Raw genomic sequence first — 25,640 nt, 5'->3', positions numbered from 1 at the left:
TGCAATTTCTCTTATATGAAATTTCCCCTGGGCACCTAGCTCAAATTTTGTAACTGTCTTCAAAGAAACCCAGTAAATAATGGCAACACTCAGACTGGAAGTCCTGTCTACATGTTGCCAGCACCATTTACGCATGCTCTGCGGCTTCACAGTTATAAGAGCAACTAAAGAAATCCAGCTCTCAGAGTTGTAGGGGTAGGAAGGGACCTCCAGAGATCATCAAGTCCAACCGTCCTGCCAAAGCAGGTTCCCTAGGACAGGTCACACAGGGAGGTGTCCAGCTGGGTGCAGAACTTTCTATGCTCCAGCTTGAAGCCATTGTCTCTGTCTCCACAGACCACTTAAAAGAGGCTGGCTGTTTCCCTCTGTGTCCCACACTTCAGCTATTCATAAACATTAATAAAATCCCCTATTAACCTTCTTTTCTCAAGGCTGAACAGCCCCAGTTCATTCAGCCTTTCCTCGTACAGAATACGCTCCTGACCCTTAATCATCTTCATAGCCTTCCTCTGGACTCTTTCCAGGAGATCCCTGTCCTTTTTATACCAGGGAGCCCAGAACTGGACACAATACTCCAGGTGGGGCCTGACCAGGGCAGAGTAGAGGGGGAGGATCACCTCCTTCAACCTGCTGGCCACACTCCTCCTGATGCACCCCAGGATCCCATTGGCTCTCTTAGCCACCAGGGCACACTGCTGGCTCATGGTCAACCTGTCATCAACCAGGACCCCCAGGTCCTTCTCAACAGAGCTCTTCTCCAGCAGGTCATCTCCCAGCCTGTACTGATACAAGTGGTTGTTCCTCCCCAGGTGCAAGACTCTACACTTGCTTTTGTTGAACCTCATCTGTATTCTCTCTGCCCAGCTCTCCAGCCTGTCCAGGTCTCGCTGGATGGCAGCGCAGTGTTCCTGCATGTCAGCCACTCCTCCCAGCTTTGTATCATTGGTGTACTTGCTAAGGGTGGATAATATTCCTTCATCGAGGTCATTGATGAAGATATTAAACAGGACTGGACCCAACACCGAGCCCTGGGGAACACCGCTAGTCACAGGCCTCCAGTCAGATTCTGCTCCTCGAATCACAACCCTCTGGGCTCGGTCCGACAGCCAATTCTCAACCCACCTCACTGTGCACTTATCTATCCCATGATCTCCCAGCTTTGCTATCAGGATGTCATGGGAGACAGTATCAAAGGCCCTGCTGAAGTCAAGGTAGATGACATCCACTGCTCTCCCTCCATCTACCCAGCTGGTGATGAGATCATAGAAGGCTATGAGATTGGTCAAGCATGATCTCCCCTTGGTGAATCCATGCTGACTACTCCTCATGACCTTCTTCTCTTCTAATTGCTTGGAGATGGCATCCAAAAAAAGCTGTTCCATCACCTTTCTAGGGACAGAAGTGAGGCTGACTGGCCTGTAGTTGCTGGGATACTCCTTCTTGCCCTTTTTGAAGACCAGAGTGACATTGACTATCCTCCAGTCTTCAGGCACTCCTCCTGTTCTCCAAGAACTGTCAAATATAATAGAGAGCAGCTCAGCAATCACATCCCTCAGAACACATGGATGCATCCCATCAGGGCCCATGGATTTGTGTGTGTTGATCCCACAGAGGCGCTCCCAGACCAACCCTCACCTCCCAGAGGGAAGCTCTCCATTTCTGGAACTCTCTTACTTCCCTCTGGGGTCCAGAAGTCCCTAGGGCAGAGTCTTCAAAGTGGAGACTGAAGCAAAGAAGGTGTTAAGTGTGGCTAAGAGGGCACAGTCATAGATGAGAAATCTATAAAGATTGAATTTATTTGTCAACTTGGCTGGACTCCAGAAAATTATTCAGGCAGGAGACAGTTTCCCATATTTCACTGGTTCCATAAAAGTACACCTGTTCTTTTGAGAATAATAGTATGAACAGTACAAAGGCTGCAGTTTTGTTCTAAGAAAGGGTTCAAGATGACTGATTTGCCAACCTGTAGAAAAATATTGTCTGCATTACCATGGCTCATGTGAGTATCTGTATGAAGTCCTCTCTGATTTCTAGAGCGTAGCTGAGCAACTAGTTCTCCTCAGTTATCTCCACTAATTTTGGAGAAAAAAAAATAGTGAGTGAAATGAGCAATCAGTTCTTAGATATCAAAGATGCTGTTCAGAAAGCTGTTGTCAGAAAAACAAGTAATCCTTATTGAAAAAGGTCTGCTTTGTTAAGAGCGCTCAGGGCCCTTTTATACAGCCTTCTCTCCTGCCCTTGTTTTCAGCAAACAAAATCCAGGCTAGTATTCACATGTTGATACGCCATACCTCACATCTCATTGACAGTATGCAACAACATGAGATGTTTATGATATCTGCAATTACTAGACAGAAAGGAGAAACTGCCCTTGAACATAGAGACAAATATAAGAGACCAATAAATTTTAATGTCCTTTGAAGTGCATCCTTAGTGAGCATGCTTAATATTATTTTAATATATGTCCTTTCTTAATATATTTGTATTATTATCATACGCTGATCTAATCAGTAGAACTGGAAAACAGTTTGTTGTTTGGTTTTGGTTTTTTGTTTGGTTTTGGGTTTTTTTTTTAATAAAACCTTGCATACTCTTCAAAGCCTTGGTAGGAGAGGAACATGGGAGAGGGAAGAAAATAGCTTATTTTAATTAAAAGAAGAAATATAACTCTTTGTAGTTACATACATTTCTAGGAAAAACAAATATCTCTTCAAATTAACATATCACAGAATTGTCAGCCTTGAAGAACCACACGGAGTATTAACTCTTACCAAAGTCATATCTAGGGAAAGGCTTTTGATGCAAAAGGTTTTGTTACACACTGCTACGCAGAAGGCTCTAAGTTGTTTCTCACTGCATTTTCAGATTTCTAGAAATCCTTTCTTAAGTTTGTTTGGTTTTGATTTTTTTTTCATACCAAGGAAAATAAATCTTTCTATATGCAACTTTCCTTAAAATCTTGGCCAGCGGTTACTGTACACGTAAACCCACAGGAAGATATAATTCAATTACTAATGTGGGCCTGAAACACTATCCATGGAAAAAAAAATACTTTGATCATCTGATCTCACTCCTCTGTAAGAGACAACTGGAATTCACAAAGTATCCTGCAGTGACTGAGCACTCTATGCTGCCAACCTTACGCAAATGCCTTGACAATTTGAAGAGGCAATAAAAATTTTAAATGTTCTGCATTGGCAAAATGATCCAGCTGCAACTATTGATGGTTCCAGCAAAACTCATCATTGAGCTGTGTACTGCTAGCTCTCTAGTAGGATAAACTTGTTCTGGCTCAGGCATGGCACACAATTACACTTCTCTACACGCAGTCAACAATGTAAGCTACTGAGGGGAGAAAGGTAAAAAACCTCATCAGCATAAAGCTAATAATTTATATAAACTGTCTGACAGAGTATGAACCAGCAATGTGAGTTTATAGCAAATCATCACCCTGCCACAGCGCTTTTGATCTGGAATTGGGAGTCTCAAAACTGACTTCAGTGTATCATCAACGCTTGTCTTAAGTCATCCATTTATAAAACTAAGTAACACTGTTTCTCTCATCTCATATTTTGTGAAAGAAATGTATAAACTGTGAGACTTTTTAATATTTTGAAGCTATGAACATAAATACCATCTACATATGTAAACATCACCATCATCCCTTCATTATTAGAATTATTAGATGAATGAGAAAAATGTGTTGGACTACCACTTACGGCTCTAGATATTCTGCAGTTACCTTGCTAGCTCATGTGATTTAAACAGCATAAAGGAATTCAGTGCAGGGCAATTCCAAAATGTTAACTGCAGAAAATTAGACTGTAAGGAGCAAACTACTAACACAGCTAGTGGCAGGTTTATCAAGCTGGATTTTGTGTATCTGTGTAGGTTGTTGCTGCCATACGCACCCCGGCAGTGTGAGAAGAAAATTCCTAAAAGACAGTTCTTAAAACTTCCTTTGCAAGAGTTTTGTAAAACAGTTGAGTTTTGCCTGTTGAAGTGAAACCTGTCATGAAGCATTCTACCTTACAGATCTGAAAAGGAACTTTGAGAAGCCCTGACAGTATCAGATTATCCTCGGTCCTCTTCCAAATACTCATATCACCACAAGCTAGTTAATGCTGCAGATTTTGAATGCATTAAAAAAGTATCATCCACTTTGAAGATTCAGAGCTGAGCCAGATGGAACATCTGACTGTGGGGCATGAGACACTGTACTACTGGTCTAAAAGCAGAAATTGAAGCACTTGGGGATGAGACCAGAAACTAATTTATTAGAGATCTCTCTTGCAGCTCTGACCGAGGGAAACCATTGTCATTTCAGTGGTGTGACTATTGCACATGGATTTGAGTAAACACATGATGTAGTTGTTCTGCTATCATTTGTTATAAATGCCATGACAGATAAAAATATGGTGAAGTAAGGACCTTGAACAAAATGGAAGCAGCACGTTGAAATGCTATGTGATTACTTTTCTTTAACACGCGGACACATACAATAGTTCCTTCTGCACCTGGAATTCAATGTGCATGAGTCAGTGTATCTGATATCAGTAATTACACCTATAAATGCACAGCTATTACATACTCATCTTGTGTAGCTTGGGAGTAGTCTATTTTACTAGGAATAAAAAGGTCCTGAGCAGATGCTGAGGGTTTGTAACCATTCGCAAGAAGAGAGCAGGCACAGCCACTTGCACAGCCTTGGTCTGCAGAGCAGGGGTACATCCCCAGCACTCTGCTCTCCGAGAATCGATCAAATCCCTGTAGAACAGGCATTCCCTTGAGTGCAGCACTGTTGTGGTCCTCCCAACTTTCCGTCTTCTTCAGCAGGAAATTTTTGCACGTTTGTTCTCCCAGCTGCCTTTCCACATCATGCATCTGCACTGATTTACAGCCTTCCTCACTGTCCTCGATTCCTCTGAGGCCTGCAAAGCTAATACATGACACTGGGGGAGATTAACAACTTGTATTTTTGAGTTTCTCAGCATAGATGGGGGTCATAGGCAGATGCTGCAATAACAGCTCACGTGTGGTCCCACTCGGGCTTTGTGTTATCTCCTGCTAGCCAGCTCAAAAGTAGTTTTACCTGAAAAGGAGTACTTGGGGCTCACCTGCACTGAATGAGTGCAGTCCCAGAGAAACAAAACCAGAGGCAAAGAAGCAAGTATGCACCAGACCCTTTGGTCCAGGCTGATCAGCTCAGCCCTGCATGCCTGGCTGGCTGTGGAGACCAAGTACCTACAGCCAAAAAACAGGCCAACACGTTCTGTCACACTTCAGTGCCACCTACCCCCTGGGGCACTGCACCCCAACGCAGCACGCAGCCCTTCATGACCCCCGGCAACCTTGGTTTTTGGGGACCCGGGACCCCCCTAGTACCAGCAACCCACCTGCCCCGCAGTACCCCAAACAACTTCCTGCGCCCAGACCGCCCGCAAACACCAAGCAAGAGGCAGCAAACGACGACGGGCGGCAGCCAAGGCCACACGGAGGCCGGCCAGCTAACAACGGTGCGGAGGACGCGCCGGGAACACGCTGAGCAGCCCCCACCGCCGCGGCCCCCGGGACGGGCGGGAGGAGCCAGCCCGCGGGCGGGGCCTGAGCCGCGGCCCATTACGCCGCCCCGCCTCGCGACGCCACACACCGGCGCTGGAGGTGAGGAAGCTGCGGTGGTGCCGTGAGCGCGGGTCGTGGGTGGTGGGGACGGCAGCGCGGTTCTCCCCTCCGGCTTCGCGGAGCTCGGCCGCGCACCGGAGGTGAGGCCTCTCGGGAGGGCGCCTCGCTGGAGGCCCTCCCAGGCTGGCCGCGGGCACCCGCCGGGTACATCCGTACGTGCGGTGCCGCTGTTTTCTTGACTTGTTTACTGCCGCCCCCTTTCCCCCCGCTCTCCTTTGCCGTGGGCTGGGTGGTCTCGTCGCGGGGCGTGGGGGGCTTCGGCGCGGGCTGCCCGTTTTTCCCCTGATTCCGTTTTTTAGTGCTGTTTAGTTCCCCGCCATGGAGGAGGTCTGCGTGGGAAGCCGGGCGGCGCCGAGGGCTGCGCCGGGGGGTGGCGGGGGCGAGGGGCGCCCCGAGCTGCGCTCGGGCAGGTGCAGAGCCGGCCCGCGAGCGGCTGGTCCGGGTCCCCGCTGGGGAGCCCCGGCTGCACCCGAGACCGTGCCGAGTGTAGTCTGAAGGGCTGACAGAAAACTACTTTCATTTCAGGGCTTTTCGTATCTGTTTGGGGGGATTTTTCCGTGAACTTGTAGGGTCTTGCGAGTTTCTTGGTTGTGGGATTGTCGCTTTTAAGGAAAAAAACCCAACAACCCATCCCCCCCCCCAAAAAAAAAAACCTCAAAGCCAGCAGCGTGTGAGGGTTCCGTGAGGGGTAGGGGTAGGTTACTGCGTGCCTTAGGCTTTGGCTATCCCGGGATTAAGCTTTGCTGTGACTGCAGCAGCTTACTCAGGTGCTCGCAGCCCCTCACCGTGGAGGTCCGGCTCGGCGCCGCGGGGCGACTCCTCGCTGCTGCCGCCTCTGGAGAGCCGGGCGGGACGGAGGCGTTCCTGCCCCAGATGCTGATCTTGCTGAATAGCGACCGGCATCAGGAAACTCATTAAAAATCGTGAACTTGCTTCTGAGTACCGTAAATCGCCTTCCCTGAAGTACCAGCGTTTCCACTGCGCTGCCTTAAGCGATCAGAGGCTGTGGTTGTTTGGGTTTTGGTTTGTTGTTTCCCCACTGCCACCGCCGCCACCCCCTTGCAATGCTGCTTCTTTGAAACAGAGTTCTGGTACGTGCTGCTGGTCTAGGAAAACTTGTGCGGATGTTATGTTAGCTCTCCCAGAGGAAATGTAAATATGCTTGTTTCATGTTGCTTCTAAAAGGATATTGCTTAAGGTGAAGAAACAGTGGTCTTGTTCCTTCTGTTTTGTTAGTTGCGTGTTTCTGTAGATGTTCTGAGCTAACGCTTGGCTAGTGTGAGGTGGAGGAGGGCTCGGGTCAAAACTAAAACCACAGAAACTCTTCTGAAAACGATGATAAGGAGCACTGGCAGATTGGGAATTGGTGAATGCATATTGCAGTACCCACTGGGGCTTTTGCGTCTCAGTGTAAATACACAGGATGTTTATCCCATGGTGTGTTATGGTAGAGGTGCTTTTTTAATAAAGCCCATTAAGTGGTTTCTCAAAATCATTTGATCTTCAAAGCAGAGAATGCGTAGCTTGGTGAATGCCTAATGTAGTTGTTACTCTGACTTCCAGAACCTGAAAAACGTAAGTAATTCTTAATTTGTCACATCTCTTCCTCCACCCAGATACTTTCTCCATCCTTAATGAACTTTTTTGCCTTGTACCCATCTCAGAATTGATCGATGAAAACAAAAATTTAATGCAAATGTTTAGATCTGCTTTGTTTTCAAGGGTCAGTTTCTGGTAATTAGTATATTGAGGGGAAGATACAACATGACTGTTAAAATATTCCTCTTCACTCTTTTTATGTTCATCTCTTACCTGAATTCTTTCTCTCCCCCAGTTAGATAAAGTAGAGAGTAGGAAATCATGTTCTGTGTTTAGGAATTGATTCTTAAAGCTATTAAAAACAGCAGAAGGTTTTGTTCACTGGGTGCAGCTGGTGCTAGTTTAGGCTGGTTATAATCTTTAGTTATGTATTTAGGTCTTCTTGATATCAGGAGAATTGAAACACGTGTCTAAAAATAAGCAAATGCTTACATGGTTTGCTGTAATAGCATGTGTTTGTGGAATGGTGTCATTTTTTTTTCCCCAGTTTTGCTTCTTATTTAGCCTGGAGGTAGCCAAGGGGTTTCTTCTCTTTTTTTTTTTCTTCTCTTTTTTTATTAACTTTTGATGCCAGTAGAATGGGTTAGAAACTATAACATATACTTTCTCCATGGCTTGCATAATACCATCCATACAGTGTTGAAAATGAGCGTACTGATTCTTGCAGCTCCATGTCTACTGTGTCTGCTCTTTGTGTGTTTATGGTCTGCGTAACCAAGGCATGTTAACTGTGTTAAGAATGTGGTCAGACTCTCTCTTCAGTGGTGCCCAGTGACAGGACCAGGGACAATGGGCACAAACTGGAACGCGAGAAGTTCTGTCTGAACACGAAGAAAATCTTCTTCGCTTTGAGAGTTGCAGAGTGCTGGAACAGGCGGCCAGAGAGGCTGTGGAGTCTCCTTCTCTGGGGATATTAAAGATCCACCTGGACACAATCCAGTGCAACCTGCTGGAGGTGATCCTGCTGTGGCGGAGGTGTTGGACTAGATGATGTCCAAAGGACCATTCCAGGCCCTGATCTTCTGTTATTATGTGTTGGTGTTCTTGGCTACTTTAGGATAGAAGCTGGTAACACCTTTTCTTGAGGACCTGGGCAGCTGTTCATAAGGTGCTGGCTCTCCCCTCTAACCCTGCTACGTGTCATGTGTCCTGTCGTTGTCGTCCTCCTGCCCCGTGTTTCCCCACTCCCCATCCCTCCCCCCTGTCCACACTGCTCTATCTCCCATTTAGTTTTAAGGGGAGATAGGAGCTGGCTTCTGTGCAGTTCTCGGTACACTGTAGGGTACAGTGCTGTGCTAACAGGTGCTTCGAGCCTGCATGAACGTTTCTTTTATACATTGATTGCAGAATGTATACTTGTGTTTCAGGGAGGTTACTTCGGTTACTGCTGGTAATTATACGTTGCAAGAGTAGAATTTACATTCTGTGGAAGCTAAAAAGCAAGCTTTGGTAATTGGGCAAAATAAAATGTGCGCTTAGAAGCATATAGATGAGCAGTTTGGTATAATGTGCAGTGTTCAAAACCCCACGTTGCTCAGAACTGAACAGTAAACACTGCACCAGTTAGATGCAAAGAAATGCTTTTTGCAATGAAATCTTACAGACCATGCTAGGCAGGGATTGGGAAGATGGTCCTCACGCGTTCCCTGCCACCCAGGGTTAAATGCAGCTTGGACCATTCTGCATTCTTATAGGTTTAATTTATGATTGATTCTGTGTTGTACTGTATCTGCTTGTCGCAGGCCCACACGACTGATACTCTGAATTTTATTTTCCCTAAATAGATCAAGTGTCTGATTTGTCATCGCAGATTCCTGCTGTGGTTATGAGGTCATGCGTCTTGTCTTACTCTACACGTTTGTACAGTCCAGGAAGAGCTTTTTCTTCTTGTATGTGAGGAAGAAACTTCAAGTCCTCCCTCAGTGGGCTGGAAATCCCACCTTTTACCTTCCTTCTTCATTCTCCAGTTGTGAAGTAGAAAACCATATGAGCCTGTTGCGAGGTACCTATCTACTGTTTTACTGTTATTTCCTCCTTGCTATAAAACTAGCAGTTTTAGTTGTGATCAGCAAAGTAGTTGTAGGGAAGTTGTGGCTGTTGCCAAGTGCTGTGTATATTCTCAGCGTTGTGCTTGTGTGTTGTATTTTGAAATACGATACTTAAAACAACTGAAAGTGATAGTTAACATTAGTTTCTTCAGTAAGTTGTAGTCAAGAAGCCACTTGTGAAATTTTATGTGATGCTGTGTGTGTGTATAGTCATAAGATGTTTGTTTAGTAACACAGTGCTAGCCGATGGCCTTTTCTTTAACTGCGCTCATCTTTATTGCTGGCTTTTTTAGCTTTAGATTCTTGTCAGGAGTTACTGCATGCCACCTGTCCAGCCCACCGTGGGGTTTTTGTGATCCTTTTCGCTGTATTTCAAATTCTGTGGAGACTGATACACAAATTAAAATGCCTCTTCAAGGCCAGGGAACGTTCACGTTACACACCCCAGAGCTGAGATGCGGAGGCTGAAAGATCCACCCAAAGCTGTGGGTGAAGTGTGTGTCTGCAGGTGACGGCCCAATGTTAGGAAGAGGATTTTTGTCCTCTCTTAGCAGAGACCAATTCACTGTGAATCATAAAGCTTACCCTCTGAAAAAAGTACCAGGGATCTGAAATTGGGTTCTGCCTGGCTCATTTTGTCTTTGTGCAAACTTACTTACTGAGTTGGCAGTTTTCTGGCACGTGAAGATATAAATTGGAAAGCCCACTTTGGTGTCCTTTGGCAAGAGCTGCAAGTTTATATTAAGTACAGTGGACACAAATGCAAAGATTATTCGATTACACAAATACTTTAAAAATTGAATACCATTCAATAGTAAAAATATTGCTGTAATTTATAAATGAATCACAACTTCAGAAACATAGCTGTGCCATTTGAACTGAAGGAAACTGCTGGTGTTTAAGGTTATAGATGGGTGAGCAGTGCCATTTGATGGGATGTTGACATCACCACCAAAGTTGACTTAAAAATACTATAACTGTTATGACAGTTTGCCACTTATTTGACTGTGGTTGCACAGCTGGTGGTGAGCCTTTGTGATAATACTGGATCACTGACCTGGTCTAGGTTAAAAATAACTTTGCAAGAACAAAAACTGTCTGGAGGGCAACTATTTTTCAACTGGTGCTTTCACTGGTGCAGTTTTCTGGCATGGCAGTTTGTGGGGTTGTGCTGTCTGGGTGTGTAAATGGTGGTGGAGAGGCAGAGCAGGAGCAAAGTGAGATTAGTAGAGCAAAGCCTGTTAGCTGCTTTTGAGAAAACAGTATGTGCAGTTGCTGTTGGTGTTCCTGATGGTGTTACCTAGTCAAGACAGAAACTTGTTGGTTGCTTGCACTAACTTTTTCCCCCCACCTCATCCCTGGTCTACTTCCTGGTCTAAATCTCACTTTCTTTGCCCATCAGTGTGTTGATTTTTTTTTTTTTCTTGTTGCCACAAGCTATAGCATAGCAAAGCCTGTGGGCAGGCCTGCAAAGGGAGTGAACAAGCCGGATTCTCCTTGGGTTGTTTTGTACCCAGAACTTCCCGTCCCTCTCTATCTGGGAAAGTAATTTGCTTTATTCTCCTGCTGAGTTTGTTTTCACGAGAAGTTCTTGGCCTGGGTACCAGTGTGAGTCAGCTAAATGCCAAAGGATACATCCATGCAGCTAAATGATGGCTTAATTGTAGTGGGGGTGTGCCCGTCACTCTCCAGGTCCCAGCAGCAGCAGCTGTAGGAACAGGGAGTACCAAGGGTGTCAAGCTGATAGGAACCCTAGGTCAGTATTGGGGCTGGTAGCCTGTGTTGGCCTCTGTCCTGTGTTAGTTTGCTGCTCTTGCTGACTGGCATGTGGAAAGGTTTCCCAGTGCTGCAGTGGCACTCCTATTTAGTTACATAAACTCTTGGAAAATGTCCTGCCATTAGCCACAAGACCATGAAAGCCAGTAAGCATTTCCTTTTGGATTCCTTACAAACTGTTGTTTCTTCCCCAAATCTAAGGTTGACTTTTTTTTTTTCCCAGTTCATGAAGAGCATTAACTGCATGAGATAGCATCTCTTAAACTGTGGTTTGCACATTATTCATGATTTTTGAGGCATCAGTAGGATCACAGCTGTGTGTGAAATGATGTAGGGTTTTGTGTGTTTTTTAAGCTTAATTGTGATGGTCTCTGACTGAATTGTAATCTGTTGGCTTATAAAATTTGGGAAATGTGTGTTCTTTCTTTGCTTTTTCTTCCACCCAGCAAACTCAGTTGGCAAACTATCCTAAGGACTCAAGACCCAGAGAAATGGGGAGCAGTCAAGTTTTTATTTGGGTAATGTAAAATCCATTGTAGTCACCATTGCTGCTTATCTCAAATTAGAAGATAAATTAAAATATTGATTTTTGGGTCAAGATCAGCCTTCATGGTTACTTACCTTCCCTGACCCAAGATGTGAAGCTATAGGATTACTAAAAAGGAGTTCAGAAGTTTATGGCCTTCCTGTAGCAGCTATATATGAAAATCTTCAGAGGATGATTCAACTAAATGGAAAGATGCTGGAATTCCCTGGATGATGCTAAGATAACTATCTGCCTTGAAAAGTTCTACAGATGCTCTTCCCTGCTGTACCTGGTCTCAGTTTTAATGTATCATGAGTCAAGGCTTTTTGCCTAAGAGTAACGCAGTGTTTGTATGAGGCGATGCTCAGGTTTGCAGCTGGCAGTTAGCACTGCAGCATGGCATGTGGTGGTATGTGGTTGGCTTGTCTGCCAATCAGTTACTCATAACAGTAGGACAGTGACTTTTTTTTGTAACCTTGGGAAAGAACCAAAACCATCTTGCTTGGGTAAGAAAAATGAACTATATTTTCAGTAGTGCTGAGTCAACTTACCATAATAAAGCAATACAAAAAAATTAACTTCAGTGTCAAATTTGACATGCAGAGCTCCAGTAAGAGATGTGTCAGATGCATCATGGACCTTTGTCTTTAGTGTGTGCTTCTCTTGTTCTAATGCCTTACAGATTTGAGAAGGCTTGTGTACTGATTTGTTTGAATGCAGAAGTATTATTTTTTAAAATGATGCACACAAAAACGCCAAGGCAATAAATTATGCTGTTTGGCCTCTTTTCTCTGGTGTGTCTGCTGACGGTATTAGAATTAATTTTGAATATGGAGGTTGAAAACTTACCTTCTTGAGTGATGGGGAGGTGGCCATGCAGTGTAGTCCTTTCGTTTATGAGTCAAGGTGAGGATTACTGTACCTTTCCCTTCATAGTTCCAAGTAGGTTAGCAGACCTATACCTGCAGGTGCTAAATAGGATCTCCTCTGGGTTGTGGGGCGCTTTTTTTTTTTTTTTTTTTTTTTTTGGTGATATGCTTTATGTAAGTCTGTTCAGAGAGACAAAAGGGGAATGGTCCTGATTTCTGTGGTATGAAGATTGCCTGTGTCTTACACAGCCCACCCGGCTCCTGGTCACCAGGCAGCTTAAAATGGTGTTTCTGTGGCTCTGAGTAGTCTTGTATTAAGAGCCCTCAGAGCTCTGGATAACTGGTCTGGAAAGAAAAAAAGTCCTGTGTGACTTACCTTGAGTGGTGAAGCACGTCAAACTTGAGTACACAGGCTATGCTAAAACTCGTGTCTTCACTTGATTTTGAGTGATATGGAAGTCAGTGTGGATAATCTTACGAAGTGTATTGCTGTGCAGGAAGCCAGGCACACACAGAGGCCTTTGAGGGAGTGGTACTATAGTCCTTTATTCTCCACTCAACCTTGTGCACACTTTGAGGAAAAGAAGCTTTGACATTCAGTGTGATAGGGGAAGACCCTGGAAGGGAAGAGAGATGTCCCACCAAGTTCACTCAATTTGTTGAACACAGAAACAAAGGAAGTATTATGAGGAAGGTTTTGGCTAGGAAACAGAAAACGTTTTCATGTGAGTCCACAGCTTCTGGTTTTGTTTCTAATGCAAACATGATGATGTAACGAGTTATCTCATTAAATAATGATACTCGTACATTTCACGCTGTCAGGTTTTGTTTACACTATAAACCTTTTGCAAGCTATTCACAGATCACTATAGGAAGACACTAAAGCATTGCAAATGGAAAGAAGATTATCATGTATTTCTGAGTAGCAATAGAAATCTAAATTGGAACCTTAGTTTGCTTCAAGGCTTTGCTGACTGTTACACTAGAAATAGTTTGAAACCGCTGGGAATATGGAACATTTTTCCTCTGGTTGTTAGACTTCTGCTGAAATGTGTGATGGTGATCCTGTAGAGAGAAGTGCTGCTGGGACTACTTTAATCTTCAGTCATGTCAATATGATTTTTAGCCTATGCAGAAAGCAGCAATGACATTGTCAAAGAGGCAGTCTGACATGTAGTTTCTAGGCAGAAGAACACGCACAGAATATTATGTCTTGGTGTGCAAATAATGGAATTCAAGTATGGGATGTTAAAAGCACCTAAAATTGAAACACAAATACCTGTGTAGTTTTAAGATAGCTTATAAAATCGTGGTGGAACTAAATGAAAACATTTAGAAGAAAGTTTTAGTGACACTGAGAAGGAAGAGTTTCAGACCTCTTCAGTGAAATAATCCATAGTAAATCATAGGGACCTCATAGATGGTAATGTGGATTGTAAATTGCTTGTGTTACATTTATGAGGAATATCTGCTAAAATGTTCACTGCTAAATTAACATCTAATTTGTTTTTAAATATAGCTTTTTAGAACCAGAACTAAAACCATCAGGAGCTGAGAACTATAAATATTTAGGTTAAGATGGTTCACATACTGCCTGCTTCCCATCTGAAATATATTCTTAAAGATGTTTTATTCAAATCTTACACTGCAGTGTGTGAAAAAAAGAAACTCCAGCAACAGGAGGAATGCTCTACATTTTAGGCCTCAAAACTTTGTCTTGGAGGACTGTGAACTGTTGTCTTTGCTGTGTCCTAAACTCTCTGTCTGTAGTTAATGTAGAACATGGGTAACTAATTTTGACCTGTCTGTGGAGAAACATTTTAAATGTTTGCATATGTTAAACAGCAGATTCGGTGTACTGTGGTGTTCTCATGCCAAATAGCCAAGAAACACACCAGTGCCTACCTAGACTGGATGTTTTGTATGGCTGTCATGTACCTTTATTGAGGGTTTACAGGGTTGCTTCTCTTGAGGTTATGTATGCTAGAGAACAGAGCAGTTTTTGTTGTGTACATTGTGTACCTAGGTGTGACTCTTGTCATGTGCTTTACATAGGTTTACGCTGGAGTCTGAAGGGTTATTTCAGGCAGACCTCACCTAGGACCTTCTATGTTATTGGGAGACCTTTTTATAGCAGAGTATCAAAAGCAGAGGTGTTGAGCAGCGAATCAGGACTTTGAGTAGTCTACAGCCTATACAGATTGCACTGAAAGCAGTATTTCCCTCATCTATGTCTCCTTACCTCATCAGACTAGGTTGTTGTTACTACTATTATGATGTCATGTGTTCCTCGTGCTGTAATTAACCAACAACAAGCATACAAGGCTTCAGGATAAAAGGAGAAACACATTTGGAACAGCTTTTCAGAGTTACTGGTTCTCAAATTGAGATTGTTACCTTCTTTGAGCAGCTGAACTAATCAATTAACTTCTTTTTTCAACAGCAGTCCAGTAAGTCATTAAACCTAATTATTCCATTGCTAATTTTTCCCTTTTCTTTGTAGGCTTGTTTGTAAAGGAGGCTCTGTAACATATACTTGTCTGTTAATTTTAAAAGGTACTGTGCTTGCTGTGGGAAGGGTGATTGTGTTGCAAGATGAATGTACCTTGAAACACCAAGAAAGGAATTTATCTCCATGTTTCAGCAGTGTAGATTAACAGTATTTTCTTGCTATGCAAATAGTGAGAGATGTTGTTCAGAAAGGAAAAAAGAGCTGTGTTCTGCTGTGTCTCTGGGGACTGCAGTTTCTAGGTTTATCTGCATTTCTTTGGGACCTGAATTCTGTTGTATTAAAGTTCAAACAGAGATGTGTTGCATGTTACTGACCTCTGAGTTTTATTTATTTATTTATTTATTTCAATATTTGAAAAGCTTCTTTCTGCTTCATATGCTTTATGTCACAGAGGTGACAGGACCCTACAGGGTGGAAAATGCATCTGAAGACTACATGTGAAGCTGGCTGTCAGATAGCACTACTTCCTGTAGTTTCTCCAGAGGAAAAAAAAAATATGTAAGAATCCCTGTAGTAGCAGTGTACTGTTTAACTTTGTCTTTGAACATGCTTGAGAAAGATCACTGTAATTTAAGTCCATCAGACAGTGACTTTTGGTGCAGCCCCAAAGCAGTTGTGCATCATAGGAATATCTACCCCATACTTTCAGTGCTTGAATTTTATTTACCTGTGATGTAAGAATGATCACTTTGTAACAGCTTTTTGACCTTACGTGGAGATCAATCATTAACTAGTAAGCAGCCACGAACATCTGCACAATTACTAAGTGCAGTTACCTTTAGCACTCACCTTGGCTCCTCCCCGTTTATGTGGGCACCTTGCAGAGACTGCCTGTCATTGCAGAGGTGCCCTTTGCGTCATCTCACTGCTTGCATCGTGGTTCCAGGTTTGACACAAAGCGATGATCTGCGACTGCAGAATGTTGACACCTATTCAAGACCCTTTGGTGTGGTCATACTGTTCAGGTTCCCTTTGTTAGCTTGCTGCACAGGCTTTTTCTCCTCATCTTCTCCCTCTGAGTCTGGAGATTTGGGTGAGCAAGAGAAGCCCCTGCTAGGGCAAGGTGTGTGCCTTGATGCAGAGATTGGAACACAGCTGCTACATGGCCATAGCTTTTCCATGCTTGCCCACGTTTCTTTTATGTGGGCAAAGTCCCCTCTGGCCCCTATTACCAGCCTTCCCAGTGGCAGCCTTGCTGGTGCCCCGCATCAGCCATGTGGCACACCCGTCTGACCAGTGTGCCTGGGGACACAGTTGACAGAGGGAGACACCATAGCAGTACTGATGTGATAAATGGTAGTGAGGAGATGTATGTACCCTAGATGCACAACATATTACCATGAAGAACTGATGCATATACATAGTGTCTGGCTGTTTTGGCCCTGTGGTTAATTTACAAATGAATTGAGTGATGTGTTTGAAGGACTGCCTGATCTCTTCGGTATTATGAAGCTTTGCATGTTTCATTCTTCTTAGATCAGGATGTGTTTGAGTAATTAAGAGTTCTGTTTGGGAAAAAAAGGAAAAAGGCTAATGAGCAAACATTTTTACTAAATTAAAGCATTTAGTGAGAATTGATTGCTTAACTTCATTCTTTTAAATAGTAACCTGTGTTGCCAGGTCATCATAATCTAGTTTTGATTGGACATTTGCTTTTCAAAAGAAGATACGGTTGACGGATAGTTGTTTGTGTTTGGGTTTTTGATTCCCCTGGCCATGAGTCAGGCTGTTGAAACATTGAAGTGGCTTATTTCAGAAATATAGACCACAGAAATTAGGATAAAATCGCTTTAAAACTTTTTTGATGTATGGGATCATCACGATTCTTAATTGAGCTGAGTCTTACCTATTTTTATGACTGTGTCCCTGTGCCAGGCTGACTTTGTGATCAGAGAGGCCTTGTAAGATCAGTGGGAGACAGTAGTGCCAAGCAGTTCACAGCTTACTACAAAATTTAAGGGAATTTCCTCTTAGTTCGGAGGGGCTCAAGGAAGATTTTAAATTTAAAATAATATTCAGTTTATTTTAGGCTGAAATTAACTTGTCTGTTCATATGTTGCTCATACAGAAACTGTAGAGCTTTTAAGTTGAATTTATTCAGCTAACAAATATCCCACAATCTTATAATTTATTTATCCATGCAAGTCTAATCTATCTTTTTAGTGTCTGGTATATGTCAGATTTAATGTGTAGTAGCAGGATGGCATCCTTAGATATAGCAAATGTGAAAGTACAAGTACCTTGTCTGTTTGGAATAGTTAAACTAAAGGTTAAAATGCCAGAAGCGAGATGTGTAATGGACTGTGGTAGGAAGTAATTTATGTTTGCTTGGGTTTGGGTATTTTTGGTCACAACATCAGTTAAGAATTTAGTTTTGCTTTGCTATACCTGAAAATGATGAAGTGCATGATGAGAAATGTGGTTCATAAAAGTTGAGTTAAAAGCAAAAGACGCCTTAGGCTATTTTTGTTGGCTGCTACTGAGCAATGTCTTGATTTTTACATAGACTTTCAAAAGAGAAAGCATTTAACTTGAAACTTAAGGTCTAATTGCAGAGATCCTAAGATTCTTTCATGATTTTAACTCGTTTGCTGAAGTGTAAAGATTTTTCTCAGTGTTTGCAATACTGAAATGTCATGCATCACAAATGATATGAAAATTGGTAGAAATACATATACTTTAGGAAGTAGTTTGAGGGGGTAGGCACAGTGAAATGAGACTTAATTTTTCCTTTTGAAGTCATCACTAGGGATGTTAGTTGTGAACCTCTGAAAGGGATTTAGGAGCTGCTTAAATTAAAACTTTATTGCAGTGGCAACTTAGATTATAGCACTCATTTAGAATTGTTTATGTTATGTTTTTTAAGCAGAAGATGCTTGTAACACTTGGGACTATTACATTTGGAGGCAGCAAAGCTGGAGCATTAAAAGTTAGGGAGCAAACCATTTTTTACTTGGGTGTTTCGGTGGTACTTCGGCTAACTAGAACAAGATGTGGCTATTGACACAGGGAGATGGAGGGTCAGAGTTTTTCAGAAATATTCAGTATAGGCATCAATTCTGTGGATTTTTTGCTTCCTCCTGTCAACTGTAAATGATACTTAGAAAGTGCTTTGCAACCTAAAGGCTATAAATACTAAATACTAGAAGTACTATATAGCAAGTGTCTAAAAATGAGATGGTAGTATGGTAGTAATATACTGGAGGGTGGGATCTGCAGGAGCACCTCCAAACTTTGGAATGGGGAGAAATAAAAATATTTGATGGTTTTCTTACAACTTCTGCGAGGTTTGCTGGATACTGTGTGTTCATCATTAAATCTGAATGTGAAGTTACACAAATTTTACAGAGCCCACCTGCTGCAAATTTGCACTTATATTAAGAATTAAAGCTAGCTGGTATGTGGAAATGAGTAGTTTAGCAGGCTGCATCTGGTTCTTGTAACCTTGGTTCTGGTTTGAGTAGATTAGTAGTAAACGGCACTGAGGGTAAAAACACTTCATAAAGTTCAGTATGTAAGGCCTGGGCTAAATAAGTTTTTACTTGTTATTAAAAACTTGCATGTTTATTGTCAAGTTCAGCTCAGTACTCTGCAACTTAAAAGCTGGGATATGAGGAGAAAGTCAGGGCTCGCCCGTGGGCACTGCTAGGTCCCTGCAGTTTCTTCTGGCAGAAGTGATGGATGCAAAGGTTCAGGCCTTTATGTGAGTCATAAAAACTAAAAAAAACCAAAAGAAAAAGTCTTAAGAGCTTTACCTTTAAGGACTAACTGAAAACGAAGAAATATAGTGTACTGAGTGTAGGAAAGTGTAATGTCTTTATAAGGGCTGCTGTCCACATTGTATTTCCTGTGGTTTGTCACTCTATTGCAGTAGAACAGCGTGCTCGCTCTGCCTGTCTCTATACATGGAAAACAAATGTAGGCTGTGAACTTGCGTGTGTGGTGGGTTGCCTAACAAACTCCAGCAGCAGAGTACGATTTGAGACTATGAAGCATCTATGTTGTTTAATGGACCTTGAGAATGTATTTCATGCCATAAAGTGGCTCTGTGCATATGAAGTATAGGCAGGGTAGAATATATTGCATGTATGTCCTATTGATCCATGGCATCATAGAATCAGATGTGGCGTTCAGTGAATAATTAGCAGAGCCAGCAATGCTGTTGGGAAGTTACGAGGTCATTCTTGGTCCTTCCATCTGTTCATTTACTTTATCCTCAAGAGAGCAGGGCTCTCTGCTGCAAAAGCAAACATTTCAGTGAGCTAACCCCTCAGACAGTGAACTGTCATTTCAGATGCGTGCGGTGGTTATTAAACATATATACAGAGAAAAATAATACCATTTATTCCAGTTTTAACTTGTTTCACTCTTAGCACATAACAAAGGGGGTTGGCAACAGCAGCAAATGGCCATCTGCAAGGACTGTTACTCTAGGTAGAATGGGAATGGTGCATGTGTGATTGTTTTCTCTCTCCTATGTTGCATTCTGTTGAGTTAGCACCAAAGATCAGGTGTCTTTAAAAATATATGCCAAGGGGATGAATAGTTTCGCTAGATAGCTGGGTTTCACTGTGAAGAGATTTTCCTATTCCTGCTCAGCCAGAGTTGGATGGGTTCAGATGTGGTCCATGAATTCTTTTTTTATGAACTCGGAGACCTCCAACAACAGCTATAAAATTAGGGAAGTAACCTATCATTCATGGATTGATTACTCAGAATATGCAATGTTTTTAATAAATGTAGTAAAATATTTGATATTTTTTGTACTTCAGATATTGTAAAAAACATATCTTCTCATATGTAAGTATAACTTCATTATGTAGTAGAAAAAGTTAGTTTCCTAACATTTTTAGATACTACTTTTCAGCAAAAGTATTTTTTAATATAGAAAAGTTATATGGGAACAAATTACTTCTCTATTTCATAGTCCCGATGTACAGTTAAGGCTATTTTGTACTTTGTCTCAGTACGTTAGCAAGAGATTGTTTGTATTTTATAGCCCTTTATCTGTTTGTATGTATATATATGCATAACATCATAAAATTACAAAATGGTGTAATATGTAATATAAAATATAGAAAGTATATATTATATATATATTTAGAAAATGTATGTGCAAGTATAAAACAGTCTTCAGCTTACATCTGAAAGGGCCTTTCTGGCTCAGGTGGGTTTTACACTTTGTATTTACTTTTAGTCTAATATGCATATATGACTTAAATACGTACTTTTGCAGAGATAAAAAGCATATGCTCTTTTTCTATGTTTTCAAAAGTCTGCTTCAGAAGTATTCTTAAAATCAAATTAGTTTCTAGTAATGTGGGAGTGATGGCAGTAAGTTTATTAATATTTGCAGTGGTTTTTTTTTCTGTCTTGAATTATATTACGGAGGGGGAAAAGGGCTGCTTAAGAGGTAATTTGAAGCCACGTTTTCTTTGAAAAGGCAGGAATAATTAGGAAGTCTTCCCCCCTCCCATCTTACTTTCACCTTGTAAGAACTGGAACACATCATGGCATGATTTCACCGTTTTAAACATAGAAACTCCACAGGTGGTCTGACCTGAGTGTCCTGTCATCCATGTGGGTGACTGACTCTTGCTACTTGTCCCACAGCTAGAAGGTGACCTACAAGATGCTTTGTAAACTGTATAGGGACTCTTTGTAGTTCTAACTCAAGACATCTTCTTGTAAGCAATCAGAAAGCTGAAATTCTTATGTGCTTCTTGTGCAACTCAGGCACTGGAGTTGAAAAATACTCTTCCAAGTCACACTGATGCATTAACAGTTCTGCTGTGAAGGCATGAAACCAGTAAGCATTCCCTTTTCAGGTGCAGCTAGCTGTCAGGCAAAGTGGGCAAAGCCATACTGCAGGTGCCTGTGAACAGTGATGCTGAAGCCTTGAGCCTCAGACAGTTTATGCTAGGGGGAAAATAATTCTGATAGGAAGCATTTCACAGTTCTCTTGCCAGCTAAGTGTGAGCAAGGGTAGTGTGTGCCTTTACAGCACTTGAAAATGTGCTTCTGCTCCCTGTAGTCAGTGGTCAGCAAGACGACTAGCAAACAAAACCCACAGCACCTTGTTTCCTTCTGATGTTTGGTGACGATTTGATTTTCACAGCAGAAAAGTGAAGACAAAAGCCTGTCAGGGAGGCCAGTCTGGTTTCCTTTTTGGATGGTAGAAATTTAGAAAGCGCTTCTGCATCAAATCCAGCTTTCCTTTCAAACCCCAACTTTTCTGAAGTGGTAGACTTCTAGTTCATGGATTGAAGTATGAATACTTGGGGATGTGGGGTGTTCATAGGGTCTTATTGCTCCTCTCTGTCCTTCCAGCAAAGCAGTTGTACAGATGTTATAATAGCCTGTTTCTCTGCTGGCAGGTCTGCAAACTTTATTGCCAGTAAGTTGAAGAAGACTAACAGTTTATCCTTGATTTCTGCCTGTGTAGTTAGGCAGTATGTCAGTTTAATGAAAAACTGAAGTAAACTGTAAGGATGAAGAGAGCAATAACCTAGAATAACAAGCTGATTTGTTTTCAGTAAAGCCTGCTTTCATCTCACTTCAACACTCCCCTCTTCCAACTCCAAATGTAGACACAACACAAAAATACATTTATCTGGTAACGTGTAGGATTCTGGCAGTGAGCAGTGATCAAAAAAATCAGGAAAAGGAAGGTTCTTGTTCGTTCGTGTTGTTTCAGCACCTGAAATCATTGGAATAAGTGCAGTTAAAGATACAAGATACACATTGTAAGAAACCAAGCTGCTTTTGTGAGGTTAAACCTGCTCCCTGTGAGCTTATTGCTGTCTTCTCTTGTAAAAAGTGATACATGGTAGTTCTGTCTGGACCTACATGTTACAGGTGCATCCATCCAGGATCTCATTTTTTTTTTTAACTGTTCAAAACTGTATTTCTTAATTCCAGGACTTTAGTTTGAGTCTGTGTTAGAAGCAGCATCAAATCTACTATTTCAACAAAAAATAATTTTAAGAAGTGTTTTCATTGAGTTAGCTTGAGTTTTCTTTCTTGAGGTGCTTCCTTAAATACCATTCATCAGAGACAAAGTGCCTGCTTTAGGGTTGTGCATGTAGGTGTTAACTCATGGAAAAATTTGGCAATAAAGAGCTTAAACAGTGGAACATCTTAAGAGGAGACAGTATCAGGTTGAAGGTGATGAATGAAAAGAGCTTTCGTTTTCTAGTCTGCAGGTCCACACTCTTCTTCCTTTGGCTATTTGGCACAGTAGCAGGCTGAATCCTTAAGTCCTCCGTGTGCTCTTCATTGTACAAGATAATCTTCTGGAGTGATAGACCTATTTCTCCTATCTTGTGTTTTCCTTTGTTTTCCTTGGTCCTCTTGATATTTGCACAATGTTCTTGGAGAGAAAAACACAAGAAGTACCTCTTTGTTTTCCTTGGTCCTCTTGAGATGTGCACAGTGTTCTTGGAGTGATAGACATACTTCTCCTATCTTGTGTTTTATTTTGTTTTCCTTGGTCCTTTTGAGATGTGCATAATATTCTTGTTTGGGATGACATTTACAGAGATCTTTGTAGCCTGACTCTTGTGTTAGATGTGAAATACATTGGACTTTGACTATTTATGCCCAAAACTGGGAGAGAAGGGCAGAGGCTATCTATAGCTATCACAAAATCCCTTGAAATGGGAAATCAGATAAATTTTACCCTGTATATATATTAGAAAGAAAAAAAAAGCATTACCGTGCATTAGATCTTTTATGGGCCATTACCACTTAATATAAATAGGCAGATAGAACCTCTTCGGCAGCATTTACCTCATGCTACATTACTTAAAAGGCAGCATGCTGCCCTTTTCATTGCTGCTCTTGTCTGTGGCATGGTTAAGTGGTAACCCAGTTGAAACTCAGATCTGAAGGATTGATGAGGCAGAAATGAAAGATTGAAATAAGAGGAGACAACTGATGAGGCAGTTGTTCTCAAATGTACTAACAGAGTTGAGACACACACACTAGTGTGTGCATGTGTCTGATTTTTTGTAAGCCATTCCTTATTATACCAATGTTTTAAAGAGTCTTAAAGAGTGTAAACAAAATTCAGTTGAAGTCCCAGCGCAGAACAGGCTGATTAAATCCACTGCCCTCCATGAATTCAATGATTATGGGTTACTCCGAATGCACTCCAGTTCTGGCAGTCCAATTTCTTCCAAAGCAAAGTCAAAACAGACAATAGCAGCAAATAGTGACACTTCTAAAATACAGCTGGTCCTTGCAGTAATGGGGCTTGTGTATCATTTCCGTTTTTTGGAGGTGAGGAATCAAGAGAGTGGCAGGTTGTCTTATGATGAGCTTCTGCAAAGGAAATAGGGGTGTCAGACCATACTTCCATCAGGAGACATCTTTTTGTCCTGTGGGCTTCAGGTCCTTGACTAACTGAAATATGGACTATTTCCATAAGAGATGGACTTGTTTCTCACCTGAAGATACAGTTGTTGATGACATGGAATGTGTGAATTTCTCATTAAATGTAGTATCATATGTGAACCTGTCTTTATACAGCATTTGAGTAGCTTACCTTTTAGACAACTATGAACTATGCAACTTCAGGAGGTGGTGGCTTACTATTCATTGTTTCCTTAGCATTAGTTTTGCTGTTGCGACTCTGTGTGGGTACTTCTGCCATACTGCAGTACAGTAAGGGTTTTTTTCAGTTTGTGCCATAGGTACTTCCACTTACTTTTCAAAATGGGACCTGGCTTTGCAAACAGCTGAGCATCCTAAGTAATTTCATCAAGGCCACAGTGATGTAGGAAGCAAGAGATACATTTCTTCAGAACCAATATTGCCTCTCTTCTTTTTGAGCTGTTACTTGTGTTACCTAAACTTGTTCCTAATCATTTCATAAATGTCCAGATAAACACCTCAAGCAAGTGGATGTGGACTGTCATTTACTTAGTCAGTCTTGGCATTATCATTGTGTTTTTGCAGATATCACAAGCCCGTGGAAATAATGATGTATGCTGCTGCCTGATAGAAAGCTGTGTTTGTATGAGGAAAAGTATGCCACGAGTGCAGAGAGTTAGTGTGTAAAAATGTAGCGGTGAAACTTGGTCGTTCACATGCAGTGCAGTCAAAATAATGTTTATTTAATGAGCTGTAAAGGCAGTTCTTAGCCTCAGAAATCAAATTTAACACTGCTAAATTGGTGAGTTCTGCAGAAGCCTACTTGGAATGTATTTATGGACTATCTTCATGTTCAAAATATTAACAAATCTCATGTCACAAAGTGTTTGGGATGGGGAAAAATGCTGCATTTTTCCTTGTTATTAAATAATTATTGTTCTCCTAAAATTATGTAACAGTGAGCTGTAAAATGGGAAAAACAATTGTGCTTCAAGTTATCCTGGGAGCATTAAATAATTGTGCTTCAAGTTATCCTGGGAGCATTAGTACAGCATTTAGAGATTAAGCTAGAAATTGTCTAGCAGGAGAGTGAATCATTTGAAATTACAAGATAGACTGAGTGTCGAATAGCACTCTGAAAAATCACCTTTTAACAGTTCCAGTGAGCACACGAGGGAACAAACCAGATGAACAATACATTTGTAGCTAGGAATTATGTCATCATGTCCAGAATGAGGCACTGTGAGAGAAAAAACGTCAGGCTTCTGCCTGGTGTCATCTGTGGGATGCTGAGCAGAACCCTGAAGCGCCGCACACTGAGTGCGGTGCTTTGTGTTTGGGCCTTGCAGCGGGGCGGGCTGCGACTGAGGCCTCTGCAGGAGGTGGGCTCCCTTTGTGGCTGTAAACTGCTGGGCTGTACACAGATGAACGTGGTTTGCTCAAGTTGTGGCCATAAGGTGTAAATGCAAGTAAATCACAATAGTGGTATCCTGTATTTCGCTCCCAGGACCCATACTTTGAACTTGCATGTGACCTAGGAGAAGAAAAATATGGTGCATGCAGCCTTGACATTCTCTGTTCTCTTTAATCCCTGATCTTTCTTGCATGGTATAATGACAGAGGAAAAGACAGTGCATGAAGCTTAGATGTCTGTGGTAAAGACTCTCATCTAAAAGCATGTTGCAGAAGTAACTTCACTCATTTGAGCCTTTGCTCTGCTGGTTTATTGTGATTATCCTTTTCATCCCTGTGAGGCTAATTTTGGTCTCTGGTAACAGAGGTAGGAAAGGACCCTAATCATGTCTCGTATCTCTTTGTAAAGAGCAGTGTAACACAGACCTTCTGCAAAATATGTACAGGTTCACATCTTGTTCCTGTGACTGCTTCTCTTAGCTTGAAGATCACTTGTGTAACCATCAAATTATACCACACAGAGACCATGCAAGTAAAAATTACTTTTCTGCATGCAAATGTTATTTTCTGCTACAGGATATTGTGCACCTGGACTTCCAATTCAGTCTGTTTTGCCTGGTAAAACATGAATGTGGACAGCAAGGCAACCTAAGTTGCATGGCGGGGTTAAAAATTATGCTTTGCCAGTATCTCCTACTGAAGATGCATATATTTAAAATAACCATGCAGGGGGATGGTTCATCTGCAGACAGTATGTACTACAAAAAATAGAAGTAGTGTTTAATATCTTCCTGAATTCCTCAGTATATTTCTTTGCTCAGGTTTTATCTGGTTATTAA

This window comes from Gallinula chloropus, assembly GCF_964237585.1.
Source record: "Gallinula chloropus genome assembly, chromosome: Z".
Lineage (NCBI taxonomy): Eukaryota > Metazoa > Chordata > Aves > Gruiformes > Rallidae > Gallinula > Gallinula chloropus.
The sequence above is the reverse complement of the archived record's forward strand: the minus strand, read 5'-3'. Positions refer to the sequence as shown.